This window comes from Cupressus sempervirens, chromosome 4 (genome assembly GCF_028749045.1).
Source record: "Cupressus sempervirens isolate cs-2001-9-10 chromosome 4, ASM2874904v1, whole genome shotgun sequence".
Lineage (NCBI taxonomy): Eukaryota > Viridiplantae > Streptophyta > Pinopsida > Cupressales > Cupressaceae > Cupressus > Cupressus sempervirens.
The window spans coordinates 842,539,353-842,551,568 of NC_143121.1; positions in this window are offsets into that span (position 1 = coordinate 842,539,353).

Sequence of the window (12,216 nt, forward strand, 5' to 3'; positions counted from 1 at the left end):
GTTTATGAATTTTGTTTAGTTTGTAGAAGCTTTATTTAAATTTGGTTTCTATTAGCATACTAACATTTCTCATATACACCGGCCAATTACCATACATTCACATTCAATGATCCAACAACAAATTCACACTTTCAATTCTGCTCCCTCAAAACTTTTCTTCTCCTAAAACTTCTTCTCTACTAAAACTTACCTAGCTCTAAGCCTAAACTCTCTATTTATACTTTCCAAAATGGCTTACAGAACATTCTAGAACATTACATAAGAGGAGGGCTGACCCAACAACGGTCTGGACTCATCCCAAGAAAAGATCTTAAATTAAATGTCGCAAATAAAATAATTCTCACAAGTCGGCTCATAGAAATTACATCCAAATATTGGCACTTGACATACACTAGGTAACTTGGCACCTAAAGGAATGCTATAGTAACTCGACACCTAAAGAGTGCTATAGTAACTCGACACCTAAAGAGTAACTTCGCACCTAAAGAGTGTGATAAGAACTCAGCACTTGAAGAGGGCTATAGTAACTCGGCACCTGAAGAGTGCAATAGGAGCTTGACACCTAAAGAGTAACTCGGCACCTAAAGAGTGTGACAAGAACTTGGCACCTAAAGAGGGCTTTAGTAACTTGGCACCTGAAGAGTAACTTGACACCTAAAGAGGGCTTCAATAACTTGGCACCTGAAGAGTGTGATAGGAGCTCGACACCTAAAGAGTGCGACAGGAACTTGGCACCTGAAAAGTGCTACAGTAACTCTACACCAACTACAAAATGAGCAAAAAATGAGCAGAATAACAAGGCAACCCAGGATGCTCCTACATTAGACAACTGAGGTTGGAAGAAATGATTCTCCTAAATCATTGAGATGTCCCAACCTAAGCTGAATCCAACTCAAATTGAGAGATCCATGAAGCATCTTCAATAGGTCTATTATTCCACTTCACCAAATATTCATAGTAATCTTTTCCTCTTGTACTCTTGCCAACTCTTTGATCCAATATGTGTTCAACTTCCTCAATCTATTTCTTAGGATAATCATCTGGTATAACAACTTCATCCTCTAACTCATGATACTTATACAAATCAGCAATGTTAAATATAGGAGATATATCCATGTCATCAGGTAACTCAACTTCATAAGCATTACCACTGTCAAACTTCTTCACAATCTTACAAAGTCCAAATTTCTTCATCTTTAGCTTTCTATATGTTCCAATTGAGAATCTTCCTTTCTTTAGATGAACCATCACCTCATCACCAACCTAAAAATCATGGTGTCTTCTAGACTGATCAACATTCTCCTTATACTTCTGATTACTTTGTTCCAACCTCAACTTCACTTCTTTATGCAAGGACTCCATAAAGTCAGCAAATTCTTCTCCTGCAACGCTTTTCTTTTCTTCACCAACAACATCTCTCAAATTTGATATACCTCTAGGATGCATTCCAGTAACAATCTCAAAAGGTGTCTTCCCTATAGTCCTATTCACAAAATTATTATATGCAAATTCAGCTTGTGCCAATACCATCTCCCAATTACTCGACTTATTCCCAACTAAACACCTCAACAAATTACCCAAGCTTCTATTCACAACCTCTGTCTATCCATCTCTTTGTGGATGGAATGTAGAATTAAAATTCAATTCAGTACCCATCTTCTTCCACAAAGTCTTCCAAAAATAACCAACAAACATACTCTCTCTATCTGAAATAATGCTTCTTGGTAATCCATGCAATCTCATAATCTCTTTATCGAAAATTTCAGCAACATGCTCTGCATCTGATGTCTTCTTACATGGTATGAAATGAGCCATCTTAGAAAATCTATCCACTAAAATAAGTATGGAATCATACCCTTTCACTGTTTTAGGCAATCCAAGAACAAAATCCATACTGATATCAGTCCAAGGTTTCTTAAGAATAGTAATAGGTGTATACAAACTAGTATTTTGACTCACTCCCTTTGCAACTTGACAAACTCCATAGCTCTTTACAAATTTTTGAACATCCTTATACATTTGTGGCCAATAATATTTCTCTTTCAGCAAACTCAATGTTTTATCAATTCCAAAATGTCCAGCTAATCCACCACTATGCTTTTCCTTAATGAAATTCAACCTCATAGGACTTCTAGGAATACATAACTGAATACCTTTGAACAACATACCTTCTTGAATGAAATACTCATCATACTTACTTATGTGATCTATCAAATTTGGTACTCTGCACTCTCTCCATGCCTCAGAAAAATCAGAATCAGCATCATATAACTCTTTCATCTCATCAAAACCAAGAACTTCAACCTTCATTTCAGTCAACAAAGAATGTCTTCTACTCAATGCATCAGAAACTTTGTTAGTAACTCCACTCTTATGCTTGATCATAAATGTAAAACTCTGCAAATACTCAACCCACTTCATATGTCTTTGATTCAATTTATGTTGACTTCCCAAGTATTGTAAAGCTTTATGATCAGTATACAACACAAACTCCTTAGGCATTAAATAATGTCTCCATTTCTTCAATGCTTGAAAAATGGCATAGAATTCTTGATCATACACATAATATTTCCTTTTAGCATCATTCAACTTTTCACTAAAGAAAGCAACAGGCTTACCTTCTTAACTTAATATAGCTCCTATTGCATTACCACTTGCATCACATTCAACTTGAAATACTTTGTTGAAATCAAGTAAAGCCAATATAGGTAATTCAGCAACCTTTTGTTTCAAAGTCTCAAAACTCTTATCAGCTCCATGCATCCACTTGAATTCCTTTTTATCTCCCCTCATTGTTTTAGTCATAGCATTACAAACAACACTGATATTCTTTATAAACTTTTTGTAAAAACTAGCCAAACCATGAAATGATCTTACCTCACTTACATTCTCAGGTGTAGGCCATTCCAAAATTGCTTTAACCTTTTTCAGGATCCATCTTCAAACCATCAGCTAAAATCACAAACCCCAAATACACAATCTCTTCTTGCATAAAAGAACACTTTTTCAGATTAATCAATAACTTTTTCTCTTTCAACCTCTGCAATACTTGCCTAATATGCTCAAGATGTTCTTCCTTAGTCTTGCTGAATACCAGAATATCATTCAAATAAACAATCACAAACTTACCCAAGAATCTTTTCAGAACTTCATTCATCAACCTCATGAAAGTACTAGGTGCATTAGTCAGACCAAAAGGCATAACCAACCATTCATACAAACCATCTTTTGTCTTGAAAGCAGTCTTCCATTCATCACCTTCTCTGATTCTAATCTAATGATAGCCACTCTTCAAATCAATCTTGGTAAAATACTTTGCTCCACTCAAACAATCCATTATGTCATCCATTCTTGGCATAGGAAACCTATATTTCACTATTATCTTGTTAATGGCTCTGGAATCAATACACATTCTCCATTCTCCATTCTTTTTAGATGCTAATATAGCAGGTACAACACATGGATTCAAGATTTCTTTGATCAAACCTTTCTGCAATAGTTCATGTACTTGTCTATTAAGTTCTTCATTATCTACAAGTGTCAATCTATATGGTGCTTTGTTTGGCAAACTAGCTCCAGGGATCAGGTCCATACAATGACTTATACTTCTTACTGGAGGTAAACCATCAGGAATATCTTCAGCAATAATGTCTTTATACTCATTCAACAACTCTACAATTTCTCCTGGCACTTGGTTAATACTACCATTTGTCACTTTGTCACCACTAACTGGCACTCAGTTAACATTTTTTTTTGGCACTTGATCTCCATTGACAAAAATCGATTTTCTTGGAATTATAGCAAAACAAACTTGATTTTTTTTCACTTCTTTTTCAAATTGTTTCCCATTAGCCATGAAGTTTTTTATAGCAGTACAATTAACCTCATCTGGAACTTCAATCAAAGGCAACAATGTTTGTTTCTTCCCATTTACCCAAAGAGTATATTGATTCAATCTTCCATCATGTACAACATATCTATCATATTGCCAAGGTCTACCCAAAAAAATATGACAACAATCCAGGGGCATAATATCACACAAAACTTCATCAAAGTAGTGTCCAATTTTGAACTTCACAAGGCATTACTCACTTACCAATATCTTATGCTCATCTTTGATCCATGAAACATGATAAGGTTTGGGATGTTTCAGCCTCTGCAAATACAACTTTGTAACTAGCTCTTCTGATGCTAGATTTGTAGAACTTCCACTGTCAATGATCACTTTACAACATTTTCCAACCATCTTACATCTTGTCTTGAAAAGACTTCTCCTTAAAATAGGTTCCTCATCACTTCCCTTATTGCATAAGGTTCTTCTCATCATCAAATTTTCTCTAGCCTCAGGTCCACTTGGTGAACCCTCATCCTCTTCTTGAATCACAACATTTCTATTATTCTGCCCATCTTTAGAAGATCTACATTCAAAGGATCTATGCCCTTCTTTGCCACATCTAAAACAATTACCATGAAATCCACCTCTAGAATAAGAATTACCTCTTCCTCAATAAGAATTACTACCTCCTAGGTAAGAATTAGGACTTTTCCATTCAATCTTGCCTTTGTCATCATTCTTTCATTCAGATCTGCCTTTATCCTGCATGAAACTTTTAGATCTACCACTTTCTCTGTAAGATCTACCTTTGCCTCTCTGGAATCTACCACCTCTGCCTCTCTGTCTTTGTTCATGCTTCTTTTTCAAGATCTCCTCAGTTTTCAAGGCATATTGATATTGCTTCTTCTACACTTTCCAGCTTCACAAAACTTATTTCATCTTGTATTCTAGATCTCAATCCATTAATGTACCTTGCAATTCTCTCAACATCATCATCCACATGTCCAAATCTGATGTCCAGTCTATAGAATTCCTTAGTATACTCTTTAATAGTCATGTCTTTTTGTTTCAAATTTTGCATCTTTCTCAACAAGCTAACTTTGTAATCAGTAGGAAGGAATTTTTTCTTTACCTTGCTCATCATCTTTGGCCAAGTTCTGATCTTCTCCTTTCCTCTCCATTGTCTATCAGTTTGCAAGTGTTCCCACCATAATGATGCATGACCTTTCAACCTAGTGACTGTAATCTTCACCTTTCTATTATCAGGAGTGTTTTCATACTCAAAGAACTTCTCCATATCAGAGATCCAATCTAACAAATCATTGGTGTCCAATTTTTCATCATAAGGTTCCTGCAAGATCGTAACCCTCTGTAAGTTATAGGTCAAATCTACAGATCTGCCACCCTACAACCAAATCCAAATTAGGGTTCTACATGATCCAATCTCCACAAGGATGAACCTCAATCTCTGATACCATTTGGCGCAAGAAAAAGTGAATAACTAGGGCCAAAGGCTCACCCAACTATCCAAACCACCCTGCAAGAGTTAACACAACGAAAGCAAACACAAGTGGATAGCAACCAAAGGAGGAGAAGAGGAAAATACTTCTATTGATTCATCAAAATATCTTCATACATGCTGGCCAATTACCATACATTCACATTCAATGATCCAACAAAAAATTCACACTTTCAGTTCTGCTCCCTCAAAACTTTTCTTCTTCTAAAACTTCTTCTCTACTAAAACTTACCTAGCTCTAAGCCTAAACTCTCTATTTATACTTGCCAAAATGGCTTACAGAACATTCTAGAACATTACATAAGAGGAGGGTCAACCCAACAATGGTCTAGACTCATCCCAAGAAAGATCTTAAATTAAATGTCGCAAATGAAATAATTCCTGCAAGTTGGCTTGCAAAAATCATGTCCAAATACTGGCACTTGGCATACACTGGGTAACTCGGCACCTGAAGGAATGCTATAGTAACTCAGCACCTAAAGAGTGCTACAATAACTTGGCACCTAAAGAGTGTGATAGGAACTTGACACCTGAAGAGGGCTATAGTAACTCGACACCTAAAGAGTGCGATAGGAGCTCGGTACCTAAAGAGTAACTCAGCACCTAAAGAGTACAATAGGAACTCGACACCTAAAGAGGGCTTCAGTAACCTAGCACCTGAAGAGTGCGATAGGAGCTCAGCACCTGAAGAGTAACTTGGCACCTAAAGAGGGCTTTAGTGACTCGGCACCTGAAGAGTGCAACAGGAGCTCAACACCTAAAGAGTATCTTGGCACCTAAAGGGTGTGACAGGAACTCAACACCTGAAGAGTGCTATAGTAACTCAGCACCAACTGCAAAATGAGAAAAAAATGAGCAGGATAACAAGGCAACCCAGGATGCTCCTACATCACCCAAACATGCCTCTGTAAACTTGATCTCAGAATAAACATAACCAAAACTTACATAACCTCTTCCAAATTTATCCTTTCCACTTCTAATGTTAACAAATTATGCTAGATACTTAGATGTATCTCTCATAATCTTGAGTGTTTGTTATGCTCAACTAGTCATCTGTAACAACTTGATCTTTCTAATATTCTTATGTTAGATACCATAAAACACATCAAACATGCTATGTTGACATCAATGAAAAACTTAGTCATGAGTGTAACATATCATCATCAAACCAATCTCCAATCTTCCAACAATATCCCCCTTTAGCATTGATGGAAACATAGATGAAAAACATCTAGTTCTAAAAATACCCAAAAATGATAAAGAGTCTTCTTCATTAGCCATACTCCCCCATTAATATGCCTCAATGCGCTCTATACTAAACTATTATTATAAATACTATGCTTATGTTGAACATCTTCCTCAGCATATTTCCAAACTTCTTTTATAATACTTTTATGCAATACTTCTCCCTCATAGTATGATGCTTTTCATACTGAAATTCTCCCCCATCAACATCAATGTCAAAGGTTTCAACAATCAACATCTCTGTATCAATTTTTGTGATCAACTGATACTTATTCAGCTCAAGTGTCAAGGGAAACTATTAACAACAACATTAATCAAGATTCCTAGTTTACTCTATCAATCATAGATACTTCCCTATATAGGAAGCATCAAAATCTAGTCCAAAAAAATAATGGTGCTCTATTACCTTGGACTGATGCATTCTTGCATCTTTTACTATGATGCAGGAAGGGGCATAACCCCAAGCATACCTTACAAATAATCAAAAGTCTTTTTGGGAAGAGGCTTAGTGAATATAACTGCAATCTGCTCTTTTGTGCTTACATAATCTAATTTGATTTCTTTTTCTACAATATTTTCTCTCAACATGTGATAATTAGAAGAAATGTGCTTATTCTTCTAATGCAACACTAGATTCTTAGACATATTTACCATGTTTGTGTTGTCACAATGTATAACAATAGGTTCGCTGATTTCTATCTTTATATCCTTTAGCATATGTTTAATCCAAATAACTTGATTGCAATTATTTATTGCTACAACATACTCTACTTCTGTTGTACTTTGAGATTTACAATCCTACTTGTTTAACAAAGAAACCAAAATTCCTCTAAGAAAGAAGACTCCTCCAATGGTGCACTTTCTGTCATCCATACTACTTGCTCAATTTACATTAGTATAAGTGTTGGAATTATGATATATTTTTCATTAGTGCAAACACTTATTCTATCCTAAATGCTTATCTTTCTCATCACGTAGTCTCAAGTATATACTGAGCATTCAGTGGTTACCTTGTAAAATCAATAGGAAAATAGTTCTCACCAAGCATTCCAAAAGATACCAAGTGATAAAGGTAATCAAAGATTAGTAGTGTTTATCGAGTGAAAAAGGTAATCGAAGATTAGCATAGTTTACCGAATGAGAAAGGTAGACAAAGGATTTAATGTTTACCGAGCTAAGCAAGGTAAACAAAGAAGATAGTTTCTACCAAGTAACACTACATCTACTAAGTCACCAATGGCTACCGAGTTCCAAGCAATGTTCTATGACTAGTAAAAATCGAGTCTCTTCTTCTATCGAGTGCATGATGATGCCAACTAACGTAGTGGATGCCAAGTATCAGAAGGTCACCGAGTCATTTCAGTGAACCCAAGTTTACCAATGGCCGACTCAGTAATGTTTTGTTCACTTGTGATTTGGTCGACCTTGTAACTGTAAAATATTAGAATGGTATATATGTAATGTATGATATCATTTTTAAAGAAATGAATAAGGAATATGAACATATTGGCATGAAATGAGAAAGTATTATTCGCATGTGAAGAAGGTATTGCTATCAGCAGTAGAGAAAAAGGAATACAACAAGGTCAACATAAGGAGCAGAAAAGTTATATCTATCACATCAGGTAATCAATGCAAAAGGATCTTATCAGAAAACAAGTTGTAAGTAGATCCACTATTTCATCCTAATAGGTGAATTAGTTTTTAAATCCTTTAACAAGGTAGACTTAACAATCTTTTGTAAATCTCCTAACAGAGTGCATACTTCACTGGATGTTTGTAAAATTCTCTAACAAGGTGGATCTAGCAGTCCTACTTACTCCTAACAGGGTAGATCACTAGAAGTGATCATTGTAAACCTTAACTAGCCAACTTCATACTACAATAACGAAGTTTTGTGGGCATCATCCCCACCCCAGTTTTACTTTCTAATTGGAAGGTTTTTGGGTCACCAATTCACTATGTTCATGTGTTATGAATGATTGATCTTTCATTTGTGCAGTAGATTAGATGAATGAATGACAAATGGTTAAAATGCATAAGATTTTATATGTTATTGATTCACCCCTCCCCTCTTAATAACACATTTCATCCTAAATATTTCCAACAATTGGTATCAGAGCTTTTGGTTCTCAGGACAAAGTTTGATAGCTTGAGCAAAGATCAAGAGCAATGGAGATATTCAAACTTGACAAAGCTATTGAAAATGAAAAGTTAGATCTGAAAATGATCATGGCTCAACTCAAAGAAGCTAAGGAGCATTTTTCTCAATTCCTGGAAAGAAGGAAGGAACTTGCAAGACAAATAAATGATCATCAGTATGTTGAAGAAAGGATTGAAGACCTTTTACCTTCAAGTAGTTCAAATGAAGTAATGAGGCAATCAAGGAACTCCTGGAAAAGAATGGTTCCCTGCAGGAAGAAGTAAGAAAACTCAAAAGAGAACAAGAAATCCAATCAATCAGGCTATGTGAAGTCTTGGAACAAAGAAACAAGGAAAATGAAGACTTAGAGGTAAGAAATAGTCAATCCCTTCAGCATCAAGATCTTATAAATCAACTCTCCAATGCAAATGAAGAAATTATGAATTTGAGATCTGAAAATGAAAACCTGAGGAATGATTTGATCACTGAAAGATAAATTAATGAAAGCTTAAAAAGTGACTTGATATCTAAAAAAAAAAAATCAATGAGAGTTTGGAAAATGACCTAAATAATGAAAAGAAAATCAATGAGAGAATGTTGAAATCACAAGCAGACATGACTCAGTTAAATCAGCTAAGTGAGCAAAATCTTCATAGACAAAAAGGAAAAACTGGACTTGGTTACAAGGAAGAAGGTGAAACTTCCAAACAAGGTACACAAAGAAATCATAGGCCTACTTGTAATCACTGTGGTAAGATAGGTCATACATCAAACAAATGTTGGAGTAATGAAAAGGCAAATTTCAATGGCAAATGCTTCAACTGCAATCAGCATGGTTAAAAAGCTAATGAATGCAAAGAAAAACCAAAATTTGAAGGCAAATGTCACAAATGATAGAAACTAGGTCACAAGGCATCTCAATGCAAATCAAAGGCTTTCAATCCAGCAGAACAAATTATCAAAGCAATATTTGGTTGGGGACTACAATACCTAGTGCAGATGTCACTATTGTGGAGAATATGGAGACATTGGGATAAACTGTGCAAGAAATCACCTAAGAAAGAAGGATACAACCATAAGATGTTACACATGTACTGAACTTGGTCATATAGCTAAGAATTGCATGAATACTGGAAGAATTGAAGATGAAAAGAAAGAAAAAGCTGATAACATTTGGAAACAAATGAGACAACATTGGATTCCTAAATCTACCAATCAAGACAGTTCAAATAATGATCATGTCATTCAAGAAGTGGGTGACTCCATCATTTCTAATTGAGACTTAAGAAGACTCAAGAACTGCATCTTCTAGCCACATCTTAAATAGTTCCAGATTATAAAAATGGGTGCAAATGATCAATATAGTATTTCAGATACATGGACCATAGAAATGATATCAATCACCTAGTTGCATATACCAAGCAAGGCTGACTAAAGACCTTATTGAGCTAGGTTGGGAGTATCAAAGATTTTATTAGTCCACCGAGTTGCAAGGTTCTATCAAGTATTTCATTGACAAACTAGCATGCACTATGTCATCTCATCTACCTTCGTACTGAGCCTTAATGATAGTATTTCATCAAAAGGGCAGAATTAAATTTCATTTTCCACCGCGACTTAAAATTCTAAGAGACAAAAGGATTTCCAGTTGCATGCCAAGTGATTTGAAGCAAAATTTCTGCAGAGTAATTGTTTGAAAATCTTTTCATCCACTGAGTATCAATGGCATCTGCAAGCACCAACATCAACAAGGTGAAGAAAGGTTCTAAAATGCTCGTAAAAGGAGTCAAATGGAAAGCCCCAAAATTCAAGGTAGTGCCCTCAGTTGCAAAATCACTTGACATTCATGAAGCTCAATCGAAAATCCCTCCTAAGATACTTCTTGTTAATGATGTTTGTTCTCATTTCAAATGTGTTGTTCAAGAAATTGGTACATTAGATATGGATAATGCCCTAGGTCAATTATGTGTTGATGGAGCCCTAAAACCTAAGCACAAACACCTAGAAGAAAAAGGCTTGACCCATATTCCGCACCTACCAAGAAGTTTCCAGGTTAAATGGGTTAGATATTTTTTGAGTTGTGTTCATAATGGTCAGTTGTGGTTGGAACAACCCATTTTGTTAACCAAAAAGATGATTCATAAAATTATGAGTTTGTCCATGCTAAGAAAAGCTAAAACAACTAAAACCCTAGGTCAGGATGAGTTATAAAAGCAAACCCTAGCAGAGCGGGATGATAGAGGACTAAAGCTTTAACAATATATCTGATGTTGAACTCAGATTTGGCATTTATGTGATTGCATATAAGTTATATTGTTCCAGTAGATTAAATAGTGTACCGTGTGAAGCTGTGGACTTAGCATTTAAGATTGTAAAGAAAAATCTTGAATTTGATTTGTCAGAATTGCTATTAAGATAGCTGAATAAAAATATGGAAAGCATAAGGACTTCTAAGAATAACCCCTGTAAATTTGTTTCTTTTTTAATTTGTTTATTCTTTTATGTACAAAATTTTTTTCCCTCAAAAGGATCTATAGTATGGAGGAAAGACACTCCAGTTTTATATCAGATTAATGAGTTCATAGCAGAAATGGGTGAAAATTTTGACAAAGTCATGGATAACTATTTTGAAGATTTCAAGGAAAGGATGAATAACAAGTTCAGAATTCCTCCTAGGCTTGTTGAGGATTAAAAAGATGATATCTATTTCATGGTTAACTATGATCATGTGTACATACAGTTAGTCATACCCCGAGTGGCATGGGTAAAACTATTGCCTTATGAATTAAATATTGATGATGCAAGAGATATCATTGAGGCACTGGTCAATGAATTGGCTATCCCCAACATTCTAGCCTTTGGAACCTATGATGAAGCAAAGGCCAGAATAGAGCTTGAAATCAAGCTACCTCAGGCAATAAGCAAAGGCAAGAGGAAGATAGCCAAAATGAAACCTGCTACTAGTCCTTGTATGCTAACTGAAGGTAAAGGTGAGGATGAAGAAGATGATGAAGAAGAAGGAGGAGGAGGAGAAGAAGAAGAACAAGAATCTGTAGAAGTAGAACCTCTAAAGAAGAAAGGTAAGGTAACCATTACCAAACCTAAGAAGACACCTACTGCAGCATTCTTAAGGAGGACTAGAAAAGGAAAATAGGAACTGATGGGGACACAACCCAACAACAAAATGGACACAACAGAAAAGGGAAATTTTATTAACTAAGAAAATAAGCTAGTACAAATAGTATAGAGAAAATAAACTTCAAAGCATGCCCTAAGGGCTTACAATAGCATAAATCTGGAGATAACTTCTCCTTTCAGTACCTCCTCTCAAACTCCAGTCCGAACTGCCTTTTACAATGCCATAAATCTCCTTAAATAGACCTCGGAGGGTTAAGGACTTGGTGTACATTCTAGAAAGTTCTAGTAGGCATCCATTGACCAAATAGAATGTTCCGAAAGCTGCGGTAGAAGTTA